This window comes from Canis lupus, chromosome 20 (assembly GCF_011100685.1).
Source record: "Canis lupus familiaris isolate Mischka breed German Shepherd chromosome 20, alternate assembly UU_Cfam_GSD_1.0, whole genome shotgun sequence".
In the NCBI taxonomy this organism is placed as follows: Eukaryota; Metazoa; Chordata; class Mammalia; order Carnivora; family Canidae; genus Canis; species Canis lupus.
In genome coordinates this window covers 34,631,465-34,657,869 of record NC_049241.1, presented here as the reverse complement: position 1 = coordinate 34,657,869, position 26,405 = coordinate 34,631,465, and the positions used below count along the sequence as shown (strand labels likewise).

Sequence of the window (26,405 nt, the reverse complement as noted above, 5' to 3'; positions counted from 1 at the left end):
GGGTGAATCACCAACTTCCATTTTTTTATACTACGGGTGAAGAGAGCCCAAACCCTATAACTGAGCAAAGGAATTTTTACACCTACAAGCACAGACTTCCAAAATCAAAATACTGTTTTAAAAGAGGCAGTATGGTTTCTATTGCCTTGCATATAAAACTCCAACTCCCTGACTGACAAAGGTCCTGTTTTATTTAGCCCTTGTCTGCCCCCCTTAATGACATTTCATGACACTCTGGCCTTCCCTGGGCCTTGTAGAATCTGGTCTTTCTCCTCTACCATGCCTTGTTTCTCCTCCACCCCTTCCAAACTCTTCAAAGGACAGGTATCTTCTCACCTATCAGGTCTCAACATAAATGTCACCACCTCCCAAAGGCCCTTCTGAATCTCCTGAGTTACAGTTAGTTGCCTACCTCCCACCTGTCCCTGGTATTCCTCATCTCAGCTCCAAGTTTGTTTCTTCTAGCATGTATCACAATAAATTACTACACTTAAGAATTTCTTTGTATGTATCTTCCCATTTCCCCCACTAGGCTCTTTGCTTCACGTCTAATTTACCCAAATATCTATAATCCCCAGCTGGGGTCTAGCACATGGCTGGCACTTAATAAATAATCACCTAACTCAAAATTAGAATTAGTAAAAACAGTAACACCTGATAGTCAAACCAGTGGTTTGCAAAGAAGGTTCCTCAACCAGCAGCAGCAGCTTCATCTGGGAATTTGTGAGAATGCATATTCATAGCATCCTTTTACCTGCCCCCTGCCTCTACCTATAGAATCAGAAACTCAGGGGCATGGCCCAGCTATCTGTGTATAACAACCCTACAGATATAGCCTAATCTCAGTAGGATCATGACAATCCTCTGTGCAGCCAAACAACAGAAACATAAGCAGAACTGGGACTATGCTGCTGTTAAAAGAAAAGTCAAGAGGTGCCTGGCTCAGTCAGTTATGCATCTGACTCTTTATTTCAGCTCAGGTCATGATCTCAGGGTTGTGAGATCGAGCCCCACATTAGGCTCTGTGCTGGGCATGGAGCCTGCTTAAGAATCTCTCTCCCTCTGCCCCCACTCTCCCTATCTTAAAGAAAAAAAAAAATCCAAGTTCAAATCCTGTTCACTTGATGCTATATATCTTTGGCCAAGGTACCTGACTTCACTGAACCTACAATTCTTTAACTGGACATAAAGAAACACATTCTGCCACCTAGGGCAGTTATGGGGATTATAAGAGGTTGCAGGGTAAATGTCCAGCACAGCACAGGGCAGGCTGTGAATACTCAAAACACTATCATGACCCATAATATAATTATCGCTTACTTGTTTAACTGGAGAAAATGGATCAGAGTTCTGTGCCTCTGATGAAGTATGTACTCTGGAAACATTTAATGTAGGAGAACTAGAGAATTATACTCCTAAATATCCCACAGCTTTCAATGTGTTCGGAAAGATCCATCAGTATAAAACACAGGGCAACACAAGCACTAAGGTTGGGTAGTTGATGGCCTGAATCCCTTCTCTGCCACCCACTGTGTGACCTTGAGTAAGCCACTTACACTCTCTGGACTTCTGCCTTTGTAGACCAGAGATAATAATACACTTCACACAAGGTCGTAATGAGGCCTGGAGATTAAGATGTCCATGAAACACTCAGCCCCTGTGCCCTGCCCTTAGTAAGCACTTGATAGATGCTAAGTATTATTCTCTAGAACCAACAATAAGCAGGACAGAACTCCATCTCCACTATAGAAAAGGCAGCAGAGTTTTAGAGACATAAGACAAGGAGAAGATACATTTGGAAAAGCAAGACAAGGACAGGAGATGCTTCTCAGAAGTGATAATATTTAGAGAACATCTTAAAACAGGAGTCACAAATCTAAACACCAGCAAAGCAGAGCAGTTATTAACAAGGAGTGATGCTGGCCAGGCAGGGAAAATGCTCCTTAGCTGCCACTAATTTCCACCAAGCAAAAATGTAGGTACTAAGTGGCCAGATCCTCTTACCCAAAGAAGAAAAAGTATCTGAATTATCTTGTGAAATGGTGCCTCAATTAAAAACAAAACCTACCTGAATTCATGAAATACATTTTTTGGCCACATCTGGATCACTGGCTACCAACTTTGACTCTCTATTTTAAAGGATAGGTAGAATTTTGTCAAGTAGGGGTAGTGAAGAGATCATCCTAGCAAGAGGATGGTCTGAGCTATGGTGGGGAAGTGGAGGTGAAGTAGGGGAGAAGGCCAGGAAGCTTTCAGAAAGAAGAATACTGCTCCAAGAGACTTCAAGGGAGAGGATGAGGAATAGAAGTGGCAGAGAAAACAAGCCGGTGAAGAAGGCTTACAGGGAGAAGGATGGGCTGGACTGACATGGTAGGGCTGAGAATACAAACACGTAGAAGGAAGAACTTGGAAATGAAGAACAGGAAACTGTATCAAGCCACCATCTTCCCTTCTTTGGGCCCAGTCTTCTTTCTTGTTTTGTTTTGTTTGTTTTTTTAAAGATTTTATTTATTTATTCATGAGACACACACACACACACACACACACACACACACACACATATACAGAGGCAGAGGGAGAAGCAGGCTCCATGCAGGAAGTTCAATGTGGAACTCAATCCTGGAACTCCTGGATCACACCCTGAGCCAAAGGCAGAGCCACACACGCTGAGCCACACAGGCATCCCACAGTCTTCCCTCTTTTAAGGTGATCTCCTTAGATGAGCTCTAAGCTCCCTTCTGGCCCTCTCTGCATCACTGGGGGTATCACTGCAACCTCCTTACCTGGGGAACACCATATGCAGCTCCTGTGATTGAGGCTGTGAGGGATGTGACTCTAGCTCACCATCAAGAGGATGAGGATTCAAAATCTGCCCAAGCACCACCTTTACTAGCCATAGAGGACAAGCTGTCCTGAGCAATGTAGGGGGAACCAGAGGCCTTAAGTGTCAACCAAATCCCTGGATAAAGCAGTAGCTCAAATAATAACACAATCACCTTCACTGAATACCTGCTTTGGGCCGGGTGCTGATGTATTTACTGAACAGGATTATCTCATTGAATGAGGCAAGTTCATTATTATCCCCATGTTATGCGCCTAGAATGGCTAAATAGGCCCAAGATCCAATAGCGAGAAGTTGCAGGGACAGCGGTCAGGCCAGTGAGTCAGTCTGATCAGTACCCTCAGTCCCAGCCCTTTTGTCAAACTGCCTCCCTTCTGGAATCTTTCAAATCTATACTTTGGTCCTGTGTTCCTTACACGATGGTGCCGAAATTACATGGCAGGATAACCCAAATGGGAATGTTCTTTAGTGATGGATGCATCGAGAAAGCCTTGGGACTAGGATTCCCTCTCCTGCTCCAGAGAGGGTGGCCCAGGAGGGTTTGAATCCTGACAAGTTTTGTACTCCTCTTGATACAGAGGTGACATAAGAGATTTTGTTTCCAAAAACCTGGATGCTTGGTCTTACGTATAAATAATTGTTTTTTTTTTTTAAAGATTTATTTATTTATGATAGTCACAGAGAGAGAGAGAGAGAGAGGCAGAGACACAGGCAGAGGGAGAAGCAGGCTCCATGCACCGGGAGTCCCATGTGGGATTCGATCCCAGGTCTTCAGGATCGCGCCCTTGGCCAAAGGCAGGCGCCAAACCGCTGCGCCACCCAGGGATCCCTAAATAATTGTTTATAATCCCACTTATATACTGTGACACTCCTTTGAGCTATCATTCCCATTTTATAGAGAAATTGAGGCATAGAGAGGTTAAGTAATTTGTCTGTAGTCACACAGCTAATAAGTGGCAGGGCTGGGATTTGAACTCAGGCTGTCAGGCTCTAGAGTCTTTGATGACCACAAGAGTACTGTGCTTCTGTTGTAAGAATTGAAGGTAGAGCATTTAGCATGTTTCAAGCTCTCTATAAGTTCATTCATTAATTCAACAGAATTTACTGTGGCACTATGGCAGGTATCAGGGGTCCCTGCACCCATGGTATTCACAGTCTAGCAAGAAACTTGCTTTTAATTTTCTCTTCCCTCCAACTGTTCCTCCCTCCTTCTCTCATGTCCTTAGGAAATTACGTATATCAACAGACTTCATTCCACAACTTCATCCAAAATCTCACATGCACATACCCCAGTGATATAGCTGAGTTTAATACACAACATAACAGGTCTAAAAGAAAGCTAATTTCTTCTTACAAATTTAGCAAAGCAAATCACAAATATTGATCTCTCAACCCAAAGATAGCAGGACTTGGTCCAATTAGAAATAAATACAAATTGCTGAGACATGGATGCATGGAAATCTAGAAAGCTTCAAAGATAACATTTGCTACTATTAAGGGGTTTCTTTTGCATTCACAGTTCCCAAGCTGAGTGTGGCTTACAAACATCCTGGGGTTAGAGGTCTGTCTAAATGTAATATTCCTGTAAGGGAAAGAACATTGACTTCATCGCAAGGCAGGCCCTGCTGATGGCAGCCTAAGACTGGAATGTGTAGATAATTATCTTTAAGGCTAGTCAACAGCTATATGTCTCCTATAATATCACCTTTAAGATCAAGCCAAGACATTCCAGTCTGAATCAAGGTTTATTTATAAAAGGATTTAACACTTTTAGATCCCATATTGCTTGGAGGACCACCAATTTCCATTCCCAAATATCCAATTTCTTCAATTTCACAGAGCATGAATGAGATTTCAGGTTACCATTTGTGGAGGGAAAAATTTAAGACACAAAAATTCCTTTTCTTCAATGAGGTGAGTTTCTTTGCTAATGCTTCCACAAAATAAAATCACCATTATTGAAAGTAGAAAATACCATAAGTCATAATGCCACATTCATGTAGATACAACCAAATTTTCAGGTAATTCTAGCTGAATGGTCTTCCTTGTTCTCCTCAAACTTGAAAGGTCAAAGGAGCAATTTGATTGTGGGTGTTCTATATTGGCCACAGACAGGAGAAAGAATGGACCTTCTACCAGCAAGGACACAGGATTTAAAGGGATGCATGGGTATCTAAGGAAAGCAAACAGACCACCCTACTAAACTGGAGTGATCTGCTGATGGGGAACCAGTTGATCTGGAAGACTGTATAAAATCTTTCATTGGTGGTGTTAGAAACTGACCAGATATCCTTTTTGAAGAACTAGCATAAATTGGCTTATACTAGATTAGGGTTGGCATAACGTGTGGTGCATAGTGAAAAGTGATAGTACCCAGTGGGGTCAAGAGAGACAAGCAACCTCAGAGGAGATATCCTAGAGCCCAGTATTTCAGTCCCACCAAGTTATCTGATAATTGCACTTGCTAGAAAGAAAGATAATGATGACCATGAAGGTCACTAACAGACATAAAAATCAATGTATTTTTTAATAGGAAACACAGTATTAGTTATTTGTTGATAGTAAATAGTTTTAATCATTTCATGACAAAAAATAACTCAAAGATTAAGCAAGAAAGAAGCAAAAACCAGGGCAGCCCAGGTGGCTCAGCGGTTTAGCGCCACCTTCGGCCCAGGGCCTGATCCTGGAGACCCAGGATCGAGTCCCATGTCAGGCTCCCTGCATGGAGCCTGCTTCTCCCTCTGCCTGTGTCTCTGCCTCTCTCTTTCTCTGTGTGTCTCTCATGAATAAATAAATAAAATCTTAAAAAAAAAAAAAAAGAAGCAAAAACCGTTTAGGTTAAAGAATGATCAAATGTCTTATCTTTATTACCACTAACAAGTATTAATAATTATCAATTAATAATACAATATTAAAGTCACCTGTTAAAAAATACCTATTAGTGAGTATTAATATGTGTGCATGTGTGAGTGTACATCTATTTTTTATATGAGAATCTACCCCTCCCGATGGTCAAATCTATCGTTCTCAATTAATTAAGGGACATTCTGGTTTTCTAAAACAAAATTATATACACATATATAAATATTCATGCACACAGCCAGAGAAGGTTGTTTAGAAAAATAAAATATATCAGAGAATTGAAAGTAGTTTTCCTTAGCTATGAATCATGGATTTTTTCTTTTTCTCATTATCCAAACCCCAAATTGCTTTATCAACTTTGATCTCAATTCTGAAATAATACACAATTACGTATTTTTAATTCTGAAATAAGGGGAAGTATGAGAGAGAAAGAAAAGCAAAATAAAAACAAAACACAACTCCAGGAACCAGAAAACTACTGATGACCATATTTGTGGCTTTCCAAACTTCTTGCCATCTATGCCTATGGCATTAACAAAAGTCAATCATACTATGCATACTGCTTTGTGACCTTCCTTCTAACTTAACAAAATACCATTGCCATTTTCCTACCCATAAATATTGGTCTAGTTCATTCTCTAGGGGCCACAGTGTAATCTATCATAATCCCCTCCTAATGGGCCTTGAGGTTGTTTCCAATTTTTCAAACTATATAAATAACTGTGAAGAAATGATCTCTGAACATTTTCTCCTCTCATGATCGAGTTATTACTTAAGGTAAGTCCCTGGAAGGGCATTTGCTAGGTCAAAAGGCTTCCATATCTTTAAGGTTTAGAATACATACCAACAAATCAGCCTCCTGAAAGACTATACATATCCAGCGTGAGGGGGACACAGGACTCTAACTTGACACTACTGTGCATTAAACTCCCTCAACTCACTTCCCTTGCTCATGCCCACAATGGTATCTTCCCATACAGTTGTCATCTATGGGGGAGAACAAAGTGATTGGCAACCCTGAGTGTCTAGTCCTTTTAAATGGTCCTAGTCATCACTTCACTAATCAAAGACTATTCTAGTTTTTCAAAACCAAGATAATGACCCCCTTCCTTTTTGCTGGAATATTTCCCTTCAAGGCAGAGATTCAAAAGAATCTTCCTTAGGTAGAGTCAAGATTTTCCAATTCCCTTCCCTCTTCCTGAAACCAGTAAAACACTCTTGCCATTTCCTGTTACCTGATTGTTTTTTTTTTTTAAGATTTTATTTATTTATTCATAGAGACACAGCTAGAGAGAGAGGCAGAGACAGAGGCAGAGGGAGAAGCAGGCTCCATGCAGGGAGCCCGATGTGGGACTCGATCCCGGGTTTCCAGGATCACACCCTGGGCTGCAGGCGGCGCTAAACTGCTGAGCCAACCGGGCTGCCCACCTGATTGTTTTTTTAAAGACACAGGCCATTGAACCTAGTAGCTGGAGAGCAAGAAGACCGGATACTCATCTGAGCAAAGTCTCCAAAAGTGATATATTAAGAAAACACATTCCCTTAATATTTTGTCATGGAGTTTTTTTAACTGTATGATAGGGAGAAGATGCAGCATGAGAAGAAATTTTGAGACACATGCAGAAATTAGTCGACAATGGAGAGTCCTTTTTATGGACTAGCTTCTTACCAACCACAGCCTTAGGCTCCCAAACTCCCTCCGTTTCAGGTCTCATCTAGAGAGAAAGGGAGACACGGCCTGGGTCTCTTCTCTTTGAATACTAAATTATTCTTAACACTCTTTATTGGTGAAGAATGGAATAGAAGATCAGAGAACTCAGAGGCCATAAATATATGTTTACTTTAGAGGTCATCTTTAACATGTGAGAATACCATCAGCTTTTTTCTTTAGAGTGGAAAGTACCTTTGCCAAAATCCTCTTTCTGATGATATGTACCCGAATCTCTTATTACTTCTAGAAAGCCATCACCCTATAGCTCTTCCCTTCACACATAAGGTCGCAGAAGATCACAAATTCCCCTGCTCAACTGACTTGTTAAGCTTTACCTCAGGTCAGGAGAAATGGTTTGTTCATTGACTGAAGCATTTGCCAACCAGAAGATGTACAAACATGCAAATCTAGTCTCATAAAGGAAACAGCTACATGTTAAGTTGATTTTGAGGACTCTCTTCAAGTTTATCCCACAAAAACTACATAGATACCCACTATTGGGAGGAGAAAGGAAAGGAACCAGGTTACATGCTTCCTTCCTGGAGGTGCTTCCTTCTAAGCCCTAACAAAGTACCTGCCGTCTTCTTTTTGGGAATATGATTCATTTTTGGAAACACATATGAAAATAAAACAGGTAAGCTAGAACCAAAAATTGTTAAGATATCTAATGACATTTTGTTTTTCCGATCCAGTTTTTTATGAAAAGGCCATAGTAGTGCCATATTTCAAACATGCCTTCACCTTCAAAGTGTCACTGATTAAGTCTCAGGATGGGCATTTTCAAGATATTAATAATTTCCATATTTGTCTTAACTATATCAAGTATATAAACCACATGCTCTTTATCATTATTTTTAGCACTTTTTAAAATAAAAATAAAATGCAATTAGGAAGTTTACATAATAATGCAATCATTACTATACCAACAAAGATTGTGATGCTCTTAACAGCTTACAGAAGATATTCTCAGAGAATAGACAGAAAGGGTCATTTTAGCTAATTTAAAAAAAAAATAAGTCTAAAGGCAGTACAGGGGATCCCTGGGTGACTCAGCGGTTTAGGGCCTGCCTTTGGCCCAGGGTGTGATCCCAGAGTACCCGGATCAAATCCCAACATCAGGATCCCTGCATGGAGCCTGCTTCTCCCTCTGCCTTTGTCTCTGCCTCTCTTTCTGTGTCTCTCATGAATAAATAAAATCTTAAAAAAAAAATAAAAAATAAAAATAAAAATAAAAGCAGTGCATAAAAGGCTGTTGTGGAGGTATGTAGGATATAAAATCAAATGCAAAACATTTACTTATAAATTTATAATATGTCTTGGTTTTAGGAAATAAATTGCTAAATTTAAATATTTTAGGCCTTTTATTAAATCTTGCCACTTCTCTAATTTTGATTGTGACGTTGAACTGGCTTGGATTAATAAGAGATAGGATATTAGAGCTAACAGGGATGTGCAATAAGATTTCATTTATTCTTACTGATGTCAAGGTACCTAATTACAGGTAACATCTTACCTATTTTCTGATTGGCTGAGGGGGTGGAAGCAAGGTAACCACCCTCATTAAAAATACATGTATGTGGGAAGACAATAGTCTCTAATGACTTTATTAGGAAGAACTGATTTTTAATTTATTGGGCCTATCCAGAGGCTTTGTGTTTCCCTCCTCATTCATTGCTGTATTGAAGATAGTAACAATGCTAAATAAGTAAATTCCTAAAAAATTAAACATTATAGGTTATTTCAAAAATTATTTGACTACTTTAAAAAATCATGACATTTTTAAATTATAGAATAAAAAGAAATTATCACTAAAATTCTTCTGAATAGTTCATGTCTCCTAAGTAAGACATATTTAGACATATCCATAGTATTTGCATAAGAACATCCCAACCCACTCACAGCCACTGACCCAGAGCATGAATTCTACCTTAAGGTCAAGCCAGGCAATTCTGAAAGAAGTGCTAAATCCTCTAACCACTGCAAACCCATTCCACTCGCTGTGGCAACAGCGCGGTGAGTATTTCGGTCCCAGTGGCCTAGAAGAATGAGTGTACTTCATAAAGCACCCAATTTATTCCCATAAAATGCTTGGCATGCTGGTTGACTTTGGGCTCATTTTACACAAAAATCCAGGTTTTTGGAAAGATTTACTCTAGGGTTTCCAAATGTTTATTGCCTCGCTGACAGATTTTTAGACTGGTACTTGTAACAGGTGATTTTTCACACCGCTAGGAATCCAGAATGTGATTCCAGAACATTGGGCAAAAACTGTCACAAAGACACTAGCTGACATCAAATTACACTAATTCTAGAATCTGAAAGCAAAGAAATACTTCTTAATATTCATATGTAAGATAGTACAATACCATCAAAAGTTATGCCCTTCATAAAGTCCATGCCTCTGGTATTTTTTCTGTTCCTTAGATATACTGAGTTTGTTCCTCTATCAGTGACCTTGCATTGCTGTTCCTGATGCCTGGTGTCCACTCATCCCAGTGCTATGCAAAGTTGCTTTCTGCTCATCATTCAGCTTCAGAAGTAGCCCTCCTCCCTCTTTACACATACACATAGCAAATATTACAATCTCTACATCCTTTGTTCATTTTTAAAATATATTTCTTATTAATGAGACAGAGTCTTTTCTTCCTTACTTATAGTCACTTCCTTAGTTCCTGAATAGAGTAGGGACTCAATATATATATGCTAAATAAATAAGTAAAAAGTTTAATCCAAAGTACTAAGACTTTTCACTGAACTATAGTGCAAAGCCATAGGTTGGACTTCTATTACATTCTAAGTATTCCACTATTATAAAAATAAGATATATTCTAGAGGGGACATATTTAAGATTAGGTTCACAGTCTGTAGAATAAAGGTTATTACATTAGTTTACTCATTCCCAAAGTTCCAGCATGAAGACACACTGTTGTATTTTTTTCTTCCATGATGTCAATCCTTTAAAAACAGTTTGCTTTTCAAATAAATTTTCTTCTACTAAATTGGTCATATGCTCTTATACACTTTCTATCAAGATTTTTGAAAGATAAAAAATGACATCTAGGAAAAGTTGTGTAATTAATGTTCACAGCAATATTATTCATAATATCCAAAATGTGAAAACAACCCAAATGTCATCGACTAATGAACAGATCAAAAATTAGAGAGGAAGACAAACCATGAGAGACTCCTAACTCTGGGAAACAAACAAAAGGGTTGCAGAAGGGGAGGTGGATAAGGGGATGGGGTACTGGGTGACAGGTACTAAGGAGGGCATTTGATGGGATAAGCACTGCGTGTTATACCACATGTTGGCAAACTGAATTTAAATAAAATATTTTTTAAAATATTTTACTTATTTATTCATGAGAGACAGAGAGAGAGAGAGGAGAGAGAGAGAGAGAGAGAGAGAGAGAGAGAGAAGCAGAGACACAGGCAGAGGGAGAAGCAGGCTCCATGCAGGGAGCCCGATGCAGGACTCGATCCCGAGACTCCAGGATCATACCATGGGCAGACACTAAACCGCTGAGCCAACCAGGGATCCCTATATAAAATATTTTAAAAAATAAAATAAAATGTAGCATATCCAAATATCCATACAATGAAATATTGTCCATTCATAAAAATTAATGAAATACTGACATATGCTATAACATGGATGAACCTTGAAAACACTGTCCTAAGTAGAAGAAGCCAGACACCAAATGCCCAAAATAGGTAAACCCATGGGAAAACAGATTACAGATTAGTGGCTACCAAGGACTGGGTATTGGGGGAGAGGAAATACAGAGTAACTATTTAAAGGGTACAGGGTTTCCATTGGGGGTGATAAAAATGCTCTAAAATTGATTGCAATAATGGTTGCATAACTCCCTAAATATACCAAAACTCACTGAATGGTACACTCTGAATGGGTGAATTAGATGGTATGTGAATCATATCTCAATAAAGCTTTCATATATGTCTATACATATATAGACATATATGTATATATATATATGAATACATATTTGGCATATAGGTACCAATTATATCTTTGGAGATGACATTGGATGATTAATTCTCATCTAGACCTAAAGTCTACAAAAAAAAAAAAAAAAAAAAAAAGTACTCTGCTTATCCTGGGATGCACTGCTTAAGGAAATGTCAGCCACTCTAACAGATAAACTCTGAAATCTCAATGACTTATTATAAGCTTATTTCTAGTTCAAATAGATTCCAATCAACAGTGGGAATAGGGGGGTGTGATGTTTACTCTCAGCAATCATTTAGGTTGTTACATAACAGCTTCACTATCCTTTAGTCTGGCCCTCACAGTTCCACTGGATCTTCTGTATCTGGACAAGGAGGTAGAGTAAAGGACACTCTGGTAATTTACATGCCAAATCTGAAAATGGCAACAATCACTTCCATTGACCAAAACTCAGCAGTATGGACACCCCTAACTACAGTGGAATGTGGGAAATGTAACCTATCTGTGATTCAGGTTTTTTTGAAATGTGTAGTAGAGGGATGCCTGGGTGGCTCAGTGGTTGAGCTTCTGCCGTCTGCTCACGGTGTAATCCTGGAGTCCTGAGATTGAGTGTACATCAGGCTCCGCATGGGGAGCCTGCTTTCTCCCTCTGCCTGTATTTCTGCCTCTCTCTCTCTCTGTCTCTTATGAATAAATAAATAAAATCTTTAAAAAATATATAGCAGAGACTACCACATAAAGGAAAGCCAGATTTGGGGAGAAGCCTATGAGCATCCATTTTGTCATACACACTGTTTCTCCAAAGATATTCCCTCCTTTTTTTTTTTTTAAGATTTTATTTATTTATTCATGAGCGACACAGAAAGAGAGGCAGAGACACAGGCAGAGGGAGAAGCAGGCTCTATGCAGGAAGCTGGACATGGGACTTGATCCCAGGTCCCCAGGATCACACCCTGGGCCGCAGGCGGTGCTAAACCGCTGCGCCACTGGGGCTGCCCAAAGATATTCCCTCTTAACAACTAGTCGGTACCAATTAGAGAATAAATTGGTAAAACTACTTTAGAAAGTAACTTGGCAACATCCAGGAAAGTCAAAGGTATAAGAAACCTATGACCTGATGCAATAGATTAGAAAGACCTGAGTACAGTTTGCAACTTCTTTTATCCTATTAACCTGGGCTGGCTTTATGACTTGCTTTGACCAACAAGTGAGGTGAAGTGATGCTGAGTGCACTCCAGAGCCTAGGGCTTAAAAAGACTCCAGCTCAGGAATGCCATGACGTGAGGAAGTGTGTCTGTTCTACCAGAGGATGAGAAGACAAATGAAGATCTGAGGTACCCTAGTCTACAGAAAGTCCCGATGGCCAGACATACAAGTGAGACCATGCTAGACTATTCAGCTACTCCATCCATCATCTGATTGCAATCAGATGAGGAAAACTAACAGAACCAGCCTGCCTCCCCTTAGAATTGTGTAAATCATTATTTTAAGCCAGTAAGTTTGGGGTGTTTTGTGACACAGTAATAGGTGACTGATACAGCCAGGAATTTCTCCTCTGAATATATACTATGGATAAACTCTTTAACTTTTACCCAAAGAGAAATGCTAGGAAATGACCAAATGGTACTGTTGATGATGGCAAACACCAAAGTGGGTTCTGCTTCAATCCTTTAGTACCTCTCTATCTGCTTCTAATATAACCTCAAAGAGCAGATGCTCATACAAAACTGGACAGGAAGAGAGGAGGTTAATGATGTTGGTAATAATGACAATAATAGCACTACATTTATTGAGTGCTCAGTACTTGCGAGCCCCTTCTCACAGTCCCATTTTGTACAGCAGGTTATATAATCTTCCTAACAGTCCTCTGAGATAGGCATTGATACTACTTCCATCTGAGAACTGAAGAACAGAGTTGCAAAGAGGTGACTGACTTGCCCAAGGTCACACACCTGGGAAGTGACGAAGCCAGTCTTCAAACAGAGAAGCCTGTCTGATAGCAGAGGCTGAACTTTAACCATTAAGCTCTGCTGGTGAAGCAGAAACCTCTGAGCACACCCTAAAACTGCTCCCACAATTAGCCACTTGTATACTAAAGTTAAAACCAACTGTGAATATGTTTGTGTGCCTGGGTAATAAATTATTAACTGTATCATTCATATTTGCTTCAACTGATGGGATTATGTGCTTCATTTGAATCAATGTGAACCTTGATTACCCACCAACATGAATTTGAAATTTGAAATCTTGTGGGCTCTTGTAAATAAAATTGCATCCAAAGTTAGTTGTGATCTTTTAAACTCTTATAAACACTGTCATCCTTAAGATGGTGTTTGGAGAAGTTGGAGGCAGAGTTCAACTTGGCTGTGAGAATCGCTTCTTGATTTTCACTGAAAACCATAATCATTTCCCTAAAGGCTGTATTGCCACATATATCAGTCCTGTCGAGTTGTATAGGCAGAGTTTGGAGGTTGCCTCTCTTAAGAAATTCTCAACATGGTAGGCCAAAATTCTGTTATTGCAAACAGATTGATCAAAACTGAATATGGGGTTTTTTGTTTTTGTTTTTTAAGATTTATTTATTTGAGGGCAGCCTGGGTGGCTCAGCGGTTTAGCACCGCCTTCTGCTCAGGTTGTGATCCTGGAGACCGGGGATCGAGTCCCACATCAGGCTCCCTGCGTGGAGCCTGCTTCTCCCTCTACCTGTGTCTCTGCCTCTCTCTCTGTGTGTCTCTCATGAATAAATAAATAAAATCTTAAAAAAAAAAGATTTATTTATTTGTGAGAGAGAGAGAGCAGATGAGGAAGGGGCAGAGGAAGAGAGAAACTCAAGCAGACTGCATACTGAACAAGGAGCCCGACACAGAGCTCAATCTCAGGACACAGATCAGACCTGAGCTGGAACCAAGAGTCAGATGCTTTAACCAGTTGTACCACCCAGGCACCCCTGAATATGTTTTTTTTTTTTTTTAAAGAGATATTCTAAGACCAAATGAATACAACACAAATGCATCTAAGATCAAGAAAATCAAGACTGAAAAATGTAAATAATTGTATTTTGCCTTTAGCTATAGAAATGAAAAAGAACTAGCATACCACTTTTCTACTAGCTTTTATTTAACAGGAGATTAAGTATTTATGGAGTCCATATATAGAGAAGACTATTCCTCATAAATGGAAATAACTGGAAAATCATGTTTGCTAGGAACTACATGCAATGAGGAACATCAATAGTATTTGGTGGGACACTAAAAAAAACAAATTAACTGTTGGCTAATCACATATTTCAGAAAATATTATTGATATACTTAATATTTTCTCTCATTTAAGCAAGGCTTTGTTAAATAAGATCAGAAATACATCTCTGTCCATCTTCTTGCTAAATTCTAGCAACTGTATAGTACCAATCCAAAGGTATCATCTCATCCTATACATTAGCTCACATAAAGAACATTTATTCACAAGCCTTCCCAAACACACCTTATTTAGTCTTCAAATTAAACAAATGGACTAAGATTTTCTGTTTCTGGAATGTTTCTGATCCATATAGTTCAAATCAGTGACTTTAAGCACATTAAAGCTTTATTTAAATTATTTCTATTATTGGAGGTAAAGTAAATTCAATGCTCCCAGAGTGATGTTTCTAACAAAACCAACTCAAACTCTGCTTCACTAAAATATAGTCAACAGGGAGAAAAACACTGTAAACATAGTAATTATGGTAAGATAATCAAAGGCCTCCACACTGAAAAAAAAATTGTCCTAAAAATGTCACTTGTGGGTTTTGAGGCTTTGGAACCTTGAAAGAGACTTATTTTAAACAGAAGTCAAGAGGAAGCAACACACTTTGGATCTCTCTCTGTACCCTCTTCCCTTTCTCACACTCTTGGGAAGGAGAAAAGATACAAAATTAAAATTAAAAAAAAATTTAAGCAGCTCTTCTCCACACACCCCCCACTACCCTATTTTCTGTCTTATTTTCTACAGTGGCATCAAGACATTCCCATTTTACTTAGAGTTTCTTTCTCCTCAGACTTCTCTGGCTTGTAATTATAGTCACAGGGAGCTCCTACAAGGTTGTCTTCAAGATCCTCAGACAGGGAAATTCCTGGCTGAAACTGACCCTGCCCACTACTCTTTAAAGAAACCAGTAGTGTGAACTAACTAAAAAGACTCAGTTTGAATAGACATTTCAAATAAAATATGTAATAGGCACATGAAAAGATGTACAACATCACTAGCCTTAGGGAAATGCAAATCAACACCACAATGAGATACCACTACCCACTGACTGTAAATGTTGGAATCTTTGTGCATTGTTGGTGGGAATATACAATGGTGTAGTCCCTGTAGAAAAGTGTGTCAGTTCCTTAAAAAATTGTCTATTGAATTGCCATACAACCCAGAACTTCCACTTCTGGGGATATGCTTAAAAGAATTAAAAGCAGAAACTCAAACTGTTCATGACAGCATTATTCACAATAGCCAAAAGTAGAAAAAACCTAATATCCATTGAACACCAAATAGAAAAAGAAAAATGGGCTCATACATGCAATGGAATTTTATTCATTATTAAAGAGAAAGGAACTTCTGACACATAGTACAACACGGATGAACACTAAAGACATTATGCTAAGTGAAATAAGCCAGACACAAAAAGAGAAATATTATATGATTCTGCTCATACGAGATACTTAGAATAGTCAAAATCACAGAGACAGAAAATAGAATGGTGGTTGCCAGGGGAAGGGAGAAAAGGGAAATGAGAAATTATTGTTTAATGGGTGCAGAGTTTCAGTTCTGGAGATAAAAAAGTTCTGGAGATGGATGCACATCAAAGTGAATATCCTTAGCTAAAGTCACAAAACTGTACACTTAAAATGGTTAAAATGGCAAATTTCATGTTATATTTTACCACAATAAAAGAAAGTTGACTCAGAGGTTATAATTATAAACTCAGAATGTTTTTCAGTCAACTATTACTTTTATGAATCAACAAGCTGCCATTTTGCAGCTCCACACTAGCCTATGAATATGATGGTTCTGGGTTGCAAAGACTCTCCTTTTAGTGGCCATCAGATCTGAGGCTAGGCTGTGCTATGACTGAACCACAGTCATTCATGGTATTAGGAAGAAAACACTAGCTTGAGACAAATGAATCCCCTTCTCCCTGTGCATAGATCCTAACAGACATCACTAATCAATCACAGCACTACTTTGTACAATTTTATAAACCTTCCTAACACAGGGTTCAGACAGCTACCTCATCAGAACTGCCTGTCAAAATGAAATCTATTTGCCACAGTGGTCTATGTGGCAATCTAGTTATTTTTACCCAAACTAAAATCCTACACGTTAAAAACCGGTTACTATTAAGCTAAGTATGCCAAATAGCAGATGTAAGAAGAGAAGTTTGCCCCAATCTCTGCCCATGTCTTTTCACTCTCCTAGATTCTGAAACATACAGGGCCAAGTACAAGAAAAGCAACTCAACACAAGCAACTCAAGTGACTAGAGAGAGACAGAGATTCTTATAGCATGATAATAAAAAGGGGTTTGTCAGTGTAATCAAATCTTTTGTTATAAATGCCCTCGTTGTTTTCTAGAGCAAAGGTTGGCAAACTTCTTCTGAAAAGGGACAGATAGCAAATATTTTAGACTTTGTTGATCATGCAGTTTCTGTTGCAACTATTCAACTCTACCCTATAAAAGCAATTATGGGCAGTACATAAATGAATGGCAGACTGTTTACAAAAACAGGTGGTAGGTGGGACTTGGCCTGTGGCCATAATTTGCAAACCAGTATTCTAGATATTTCATCTTTGGTTCAGATGTAATTAGGGGACTCTTTCTCCTTTCCTTTTATCCACCTTCAGAATTTAAAGCCATTTCTATCCTGACCTGAGCACTGCCCCCTCTCCCCACAAATAGCTGAATGAAGAACAACGGACATAGAAAGCACAGCATTAAGAAGGAAGTGGAAAGAAGGGAGAAACTACTTCCCAATTTCTACCCATCCACAAAAGCTGGATGTATTGGAATAAGGGATTCAAATCTACCCAAAGTGAATTCTCTCTGGATGTGGTTTCGGTTTCTGTGTGTAAGCTTGACATGACTAGGGGCCATTTTAGTTATGGGCTCTACTATCTTGCTAAGGGTCATACAAAAAGTGATGTCCTTTGAAGATAACTCTGGAGACTGGTGCAAAGCAAGTTCAAAGCTAATACAAAGTTATTGCCACTTCTAACAAATTCTGCTCAGTAACAATCAGATACAGCAGGATAAGTATGGACGAGGTCAGAGCCAGGGTAGCTCATTCCTAGGCCAGTCATTGTAGTTCACTAATTGTGAGCAAGCCATTTAAGGTCTGTTTCTTATATTTAGTGTGGAAATCCAAATGATGTTTCCATACAAGGATAAATAAAGATATACATTCCAGGTAATCTGTCTTCAGACTGAAAGATAACATCTAATAAAGGGAAGAAAAATCCCTATCTCAGCAAGTATTTGATGGTCTATCTTCAATACAAGGTGGGACTGAAAGAGATAAAAATACTTGGTAGGGAAAGACAAGAATGCAGGGGAAGGGATAGGAAGAAAAATTGTGACTTGAGAATGGAATTATGGAAGCACAAAGATCAAGACCTAAGTCAGTCTACAGGAACAACATATAGCTTCTTAGAGAAGTTGACAAATAAGCAGAGGGATGTAAGAATAAACTGGAGGTAGTTGAGGAAGGTAAGTGGGAGGAGGGGCATTCTAAACATGAAGAGTACAGGGACCAACGCTCAGGGAAGAGAATACACAGATTAAGTGTGTATAAGGAGTAGATCTGTTCCGTATTACCAGAATAAAAGCGGATGCAGCTTCTGATGCAAAATGAAGCTGAGGGTTAGGCTTGGGCAAGATGATGGAAGGCCTTAACTGCCCCAATTAAAAGCAGACAAGATGACAAAGGTTTTGAAGGTATTGGCTAGGTATTAGCTAGGGATGAGGAACTGTAGAGAGTTAATCAGAACACAATGAGACTGGAGGCAAAGGGGACAGTCAGGAAGACAATGCATAATCCATGCAAGAGAAGATCAGAACAAAGGTGGGAAATAACAGGGGTGGTGAGGAGAATAGATTCAAGAAATATTTACAGACTAAACTCAGCAGGACCTGGTGAGCAATCAGATGTAAGACGAGGCGGATGTCAGGGAGGAACTCTGAGAGACCGTAATTCTCAGATTTCTAATCTGGACATGGGGCAGATGGCCACACCATACCTCTGTGAGGCCAATCCATACCACATCCCAATATGATCTTTCCAACCACAGAGAGAGTTATGCTCCCAGGAAACAGGCAATCTGGAAAAAGTCCCCAAGAAAAAAAAGATGTAAGGACAAAACCAAGTTTGGAAATATCCTGGTAACAAGTACTAGAAGTCATAATTACACACATATAAATAAAAGGCTAACAGAGATGAAGGGCTAAAGCATGCTAACATTAAATCAGGTTTCACTGTACACAGTAGTATTTCTACAATGTTTCTTCAATGTGTTGTCTGAAAAATACACAAAGCTATAAAATGTATATCACATGTGTGTCTGTGTGTTTTACAGCCATACCATACCTCAGATGAATACTTTCTGTCCTGTAGTATTTCATTAGACAGTGTGTATAAACAGTGGAGGAAATTTTACTAAGTATATATTTCAAATTACTCAGCCAGAAAAAATATTTGAGTAGGTGGGCATCCATTTACTGTTTAGGTTTATAAATTATTATTATTCTTGTAACTTTAAAAATATTTTCAAGTTATCTCTGTATATACATCATTGAGTGGATGTCAGATTATTACCAAAAAATGATATGGAATTGCTGGACTTAAGGTACCACAAGTCTTAGGTAACTAAATCCAAAAAGGCATGTAGGGTGAGAAAATACATGAGCAGTGAAAGGTCCAGGGACTTAGCAAGATCAGTTCCCTGAAGATAATTCAAGGCCTACAGCCTGTGTCTGAATTCAAACCAAGAACCAGGATTCTGGCTTCCACAGTCCCCTAATGGAACATTTTATAAAAACAAGAACAAAAGCCCTGAAAACTGGAGTATAAATAGGATTTAAATTATTTATCAGGGATTGAGATAAATCACTCACAATAGATTCTTGATCTTCCAGTTCCATACTGTGAATACAAGCAAAATTCAAGTTTGATTTCTGACTCTTATCACTAGCTAATCACACTGCCTTCAATAAGGCATCCTCCTTCACTCTCTTACCTTCCACCTCTACATCTGAAACATAGAAAAGGTTGACAAGATCACCATGGGTTGTGCAGCTCATGGTAAGTCCTCCCACATGCCTCTCTCCATTGCATTCAACAAGCTTATCATTAATTTCAGTCTTCATGCATAGAAGACAGCTCTACAAAGATGGGAGTCTTTATAATCTTATTGATTCCAAAAAGTGCAGTGCCTGGCACTCAGGAGAAGCTCAACAAATATTTTCAAGTAACTAACTCCAGATACCTTCCGCATTCTTTTTTTAAAAGATTTATTTATTCGAGAGAGAGAGAGAGAGAGAGAGACGCAGAGACACAGGCAGAGGGAGAAGCAGGCTCCATGCAGGGAGCCCGATGTGGGACTCGGTCCCGGATCTCCAGGATCACACCCTGGGCTAAACCACTGAGCCACCTGGGCTGCCCCCCCACCCACCCCCCATGCTTTTTTTTTTTTTTTAAGTGTTTATAGGGGCAGCTGGATGGCGCAGTCAGGTAAATGTCTGACCCTTGGTTTTGACTCACATAGTGATCTATCTCAGGGTTGTAAGATTCAGGCCCACACTCAGCATGAAGTCCTGCTTGAGATTCTCTCTCCCTCTCCTTCTGCCCTTCTTACTTGTGCTCTCACTGTCTCTCTCTAAAATAAAATCTTTTTAAAAATTAAATTAAAAAAATTTTTTTAAAGATTTTATTTACTTATTTCTGAGAATACACAGAGAGGAGAGAGAGAAGCAGAGACACAGGCAGAGGGAGAAGCAGGCGCCATGCAAGGAGCCTGACATGGGACTCGATCCCGGGTTCCCAGGATCAGGCCCTGGGCCAGGTGGTGCTAAACCGCTGAGCCACCCGGGCTGCCCATAAAAATTTTTTTTTAATGTTTATGTAGTTTGTTAATAGCAATGCCAGCGTTAAAATCCAGATTCCCCCCAATACAGCCCCAGGGAATGGAGGGCAACTCAGTTCCAAGTTGGATCCCTGTCCATCCTCTTTTTGTTGTCAGATAATTTGGAGACTTGTCTCATCATAAGCTTTCCCAGCTGGTTCCTTTCTTACCAGGTCCTCAAGGACCATGTCCTAAACTATTCCCCAGATCTTCCTGGAAATAAAAATCCCATTTGTTTTTGTTTCAGAGTTTACATTACTAACTATAAAGAGATTGAGCATGGCTTTCAAAAATGGCACTTAATAGGGAAGTTAGAAAGCTAAGTACAGTCTCAAAGTAGCTCCTCAGTACTAGGCCTTGTGGCCCCCAACTCCTCTCCCTTCTTGAAGATCATTAAGGAATGACTGACGTCAGGGAGTTCCACCATCCCTTTGTTCCTGTAATAGAGAGTCAACCTGTGGTTCTCTTCCCATCTCCTTGTCCAGGGCCCTCCCTGCTTCCTTGGCCAGCAGAGGGAAGCTCCCATTCTCATCTTTCTTGAATTATTCACTGATGGTTGATCTCTCTCCCCTGAGCCTCAGGCTCTGGGCAAATGACTGTAGCTCTTCCAAAGGGGGAGCTCCAGACTAGCATAAACAAACAACTCATCCTAAAACTCTCTACTCAGAGCTGCCATCCTGCTATGTACAGTCTCCAAGTCTCCATGGTAAGACCTCCTCACCTGGCAGAAGACACCCTCCTGGGAAGGAGCTCTAATCCAGCCCTGCCCAGGCACCTCCACTGCCTCCCCAGTTTCTCCTAGACTTGTCCTCTTACCACTAATCCTGATTGAGCTGAAGTTTTGCCTACTTTTTTCTCTTGATTTTGGGTCTTCCCTACATGGCCACTTTTATTTTACTCCAGTTCCTCCAATGTGGAACTTTTAAATCTTGTTTTCAAATAGACAAACAAAAGTGGACAAATCTAATAAATAATACATAGGGACACACAATTGGGGAAGAAAAAAACATAAAGGAAAGTAAGTCAATGATTACCATAGAAAGTAAGAGAGCAGCTATTTTGGGGGGAAGAAATGAATTGGTTTGAGAGGATCTCTTGAGGGCTTCTGCGGTCACTAGAAAGTTGTAGGTTCTTTCATGAGTGGATTCAAAGGTGTTACAAATTCATTAGCTGTACATGCATGTGTTTTTAGCTGTTTTCTCTATTTGTATTATACATAATAAAAATTATTGCTTTCATTTTTCAACTCTCATCCTCTTTGGCTCTACAAACTAAGAATCACCTGAATTTCTGTAAAGAAACGTACAAGTCTCTTTTCATGTTCCTGTGAGTTCTCATCACTACAATAAATGTTTCCTATCCACCTTCCATCTGCTTATCTCCATTCATGAATCAAAGTAGATCTGTTTGAAGATAGAGAGTATGTCTAAAGAAACCTAGGCTGAGAAAATCTTGGATACTGAACAACCTAGGGGATAAAGGCCTGAGTCATTCCTAGAAATATAATGCTCCTTTTCTTTTACGTCTGTTAGAATATTAAAAAACAAAAACAAAACAAAACAAAAGAATATTTTTAAGAATTACTATGTACAGAGAAGAACTTTAAAGCAAATGGAGACAATAATGATATTATTATTACAATATCTATTTTACTATGTGCCTAGAACTAAGTATTTATTTAATGAAGTTCATCAGATTTAATCTTTACAATAACCCTAGGAGACAGGATTTTTCTTGATAATTCTACATGATGTGTAGTGCTTTTCCTCTGAAAAGCCAACTGATGCTTACCTCTTGGCCTTTGCACATGCTATTTCCTCTACCTACAATGCTCTTTCCCCCAGCATTTTGCCTGCCTGGCTCCTGCTCCTCCTTCAGGTCTTAGCTTAAATGTTACACATTCCTCATTACACCATTAGCTTTCTTTCACTTTCTGGTACCCCTTAAAATATATTCCTAACACATTCAGCATTCATAAGAGCAATTGTCCAATTCCTCATTTCCTGATCACAAGTGTGCTAAAATCTTCCGAAAGTGATAGATCATCCTAATGACTGAGCCATCCTGGAATTCTTTTCAATAAATACCTAGTTGGAGTAAGGCAATCTATGTTGAAATGCACATATATTTTGACAAGGAACCATGAAAAAGCAAGTATTTAATACATGGGCCTAGCCAGAAAAAAAAATTACTCTTTTTATACTATGAAGAATAAAGAAAATAATGGTGCCCAGTCACAAGTGCCAACCTTCAGGTTGGGAAGGGAAAAAACTTGCCCTCTGTGCAAAGATAAAGCCAAAGAAAAGAATCTTAACTTCTCAGTAAAACAGCTATACATGGGTTTTGGTCAGGTCATGTTTTAATCGCGATCTTTAAGCAAAAGTAAAGATGGCAAACAAAATCCTTCAGACGGGAGAAGAATGAATAATACTACCTACATGCACTTAGTCCAGTAAGGAAGCATACAGAGCATTTCTAGAATTTATTTCATAGTTAAAATTTATGTTCAGCTTGGTTTTGTGGCTGCCTCTGCAGCCTGTATGTGCAAAGCATTATAAATACTATTCAGGGGTCCTGCCTCCCTCCCACACCCCATAGCATCAATCAAATTAGCCAAGTAGCCATCAAAGTACTTTTGGAGGGTGCTCTGTGGCCCAAGCCAGCTGCAGGTAAACCACTTGGCCACAGGAGCCATGCCATTTCCTCCTTAGTCTCCTCACTCCCATGGTCTCCAGTCTGGAGACAGCGTTCAGCCTCTCGATTTACGGGAACCCCTTGCCCACCTCCTGCGCGTGGGTATGCAAGGCCATATTTAGCTCAACCTACCCACAGTTCACTTCACTCAACCAGGTGAAGCCAGACACCAAGGGAGCACAAAGAAGCAAAGATTTTTCAGTCTCAAGTATCTGTCTGTGTGAAGTTAGTGGCTTTTTAAAGGCTACCACTTTGGTGCCTATGCGTCAAATTCTTTCAGTATTTAATTTAGAGGTGGAAAATATAGTCATCTAATGCCAGTAAGCAGAATTATGAAGGCTGCGATATTTCAAATGGAAAATAAAATAATTTGGGAATGGATATACATGTGTGTGTATACATATCTATAGACATGCATATATACCATATGTGCATGTGTGTTCAAACAATGAGGATATGGCTTGCTGCCAAACATTAAGAAAAGTTTTAAAAATTTACGATGCTTGGAAAAAGTATATGAAGACATAAATCTGAGATTTTTCTCCCAATCAGTGGTATACTACCAGAACAGGCATGCAAATCTTTAATAAAGTATAACCCAAGGAATTGAGAGTTTAACAGGAAACCTAAAATTAACAACAGCCTCAACAATCATATTGGAAAATAACTATTTATTTTGTCAATGCTAACTATGGTATTGGTGATGATGGCAAAAGTAATTGTGTCTGTCACTTCCTGGCATATTCCATGCACAAAGAACTGAGGTAATGATCTTACATGGAGATGTCACTGGTTCATGCAAATGCGTGAGGTAGTCAAGAATCCCCTTTTTAAAGAGGAGAAAACTGAGGCACAGTAAGATTAAGAAATCTCAATATCACACCCATGAAGTGGAAGGAAAGGGGATGGATTACAAGTCTGTGAAACTATAGATTAAAGAATAAAAAATGATGGCCATTGATATGCAGCTTCCCCCATGAAATGGAAAGTGGGAAAGGAAAAAAAAAATCTAGAATAAGAAAGAAAAACAGAAAGAACCCAGAGAATTTTCTAGGTAATTTGGGCCTCCAAGAAGTCAATGTCATCCACGATTATGGCATAATCCATAATTATGGCAATATAAAGTTTTTGTGTAGTTGTAAATGATTTTGCATCTTTCATTGCATAGAAGCAGTCATCTGAGAAGTTGGAAACTCAATCGGTGTATTATTTATATGATGCCTAAAAACTAGCTTGCTTCATTTCAAAACTTTAAAATGTGGTCTGTGGAAAAAAAAGGTCAGTTGACAAAATATGTCAGAACTTTTCCATCTCCATGTACATCATCCCTATTCTAAGGAGTCACCTTGGAGGCTGTTACTTACTCCAAAGAGCCAGGCTTTTCTCCAAGACAATTTGGGAAACTAGCCTTTGGAATAGTTTCCGAAGTCTGGCACATTTTTGTGACAAAGTATCTTGCCAGCAGCATAACTTAATAGTCATATGTCTATTAGAACCAAGTCTGGGGAATAAGGCTGCTGATCAGAAAAGGAAACTCTGGTTTTAGGAAAGAAATTTGTGTTGTGCTTACAAAAGAGTAAGGTCTCCTGTGTAGCTTTTTAAATGGCCAGGAGAGCTCCAGAAAGCTTTTGAGTAATGTCTCCACGCAGGGAAATGTACATGATGAGTTCCATCGGGTGATGGCTGAGAAGGAAACATGCATTTGGAAATAACAGTGTCAAAATTAGCCTATTTAAGGTGGTGGCAATGATGTAGCCATCATACTCATACTGGCTCAGTGCTCCCTACATGGTGCCTGGCACATGTAGATGCCCACTGCAGAGTTATATGAATGACCCAGAGACTCCACCCATCTGTCAGTTAAACAATAAACAAACACATTCCTAATGAGAAAATTCTCCACTCTTCTAACAGTTATCGGATCAAAGACCTGAACACTCACAATAGATAGTATGGCTTCACTGAAGAACTAAAAATAGGAAGAAAATCCTCCTTTAAGGGTCTGCTGCTAATTTTGCTACCTTTTTCAAGATGTTTCTAGTCTGTGAGTATATTTCCTAAATGTGGGCATATAAGGTGCCTGCCACACAAGGCAATCGCTCTGAGGGCAGGGTAGAATGGGGTTTCCTCTGGCCCCTCGCTATGCTACTATCTACCTTGCTCTCAGGGCACCCACTCCAAGAAGCTTCCAGTGATGATGGCTCTCCCCTGCAGCTGAAGCGAGGAAGAAAAAATAACCAGCACAGAGCTCTAAAGATGCACATCTTCAAGTGCCAACAAAAATGCCTCTTGCAAGAATACCCTGTTCAATGAAACCTCATGACAAGGTCTAGATGATACATCTCTACTGTCTGACTATTCAGTCATTTATCTCACAGTTATTAATAATTTTAAAAATTATTATTATCTTATTACCTATTGGAGCTGAAACAGCAGGCCCTCACTTCCAAGGTGGTCACCACCCATAATCTCAGTTGGAACACACTCCCCCTGCTCTCTCCAAATCCCCAGCATGCACTGCTAAACAGGTGGGCAATCCTCTTTCCTCCAGGACCCAGCTCCCCAGTCCTTCTCTCTCTGTGCCAGGCAGCAGCTCCCAAGCCATAGAAATGCTATGGGAACTTATTTTTCAATCTGCTTATTCATCATGATTCATTTATTCAATTAGTCAAAAATATTTATTAAATGCCTACCAAAGACCAACCCTTGTTCTAGAGACATTAGAGAATCTTATATCCTAGGGAGGGAGATGGACAAAGGTCCATGTGCTCATGGAAAGACAACTAGGAGACAAGTACACAAAAACTATTATGTTTAGTATGCCATGCATGATGAAGAAATATAAAGTAAGGCTAGGACATAACAAATTACAAGAACAATTAATTAGAAAGAACATGCAGAGAAGCCTCTATGAGATTGGGTAGAGACCTGCATAAAGTAAAGGAATAATTTATACAAACATCTGAAGAAATCATTCTAGTCAAGGGCAAAGCAAGCTCCAAGATCCAAAGGTGGGGCAGGCTTGGATACTGGTATGCTAGTGCAGCCAGTGAGGGAGACAGTGGGAGGAGATGGGGTCCCAAAGAAAACCAGGGCCAATTGCACAGGGCACTGCAGGCTATGGGGAGGTCTCTAGGGAGCCCTGACAAGTATAAACATTAAACAACAACATGACAT

General features: G+C 39.4%; 1 protein-coding gene and 1 long non-coding RNA gene across 2 annotated transcripts in view; one reads left to right on the top strand and one right to left on the bottom strand.

Moving 5' to 3' along the window:
• The window catches only part of ERC2 (ELKS/RAB6-interacting/CAST family member 2), a 946,536-nt gene that overhangs the window by 381,478 nt on the left and 538,653 nt on the right, over positions 1–26,405 (bottom strand). The gene's annotated exons all lie outside the window — the stretch shown is intronic.
• On the top strand, positions 21,009–25,542 carry LOC111091308. The gene is made up of 3 exons (XR_005374877.1): positions 21,009–21,240; positions 25,143–25,272; positions 25,396–25,542. It is a non-coding gene; the product is annotated as an uncharacterized LOC111091308 (long non-coding RNA).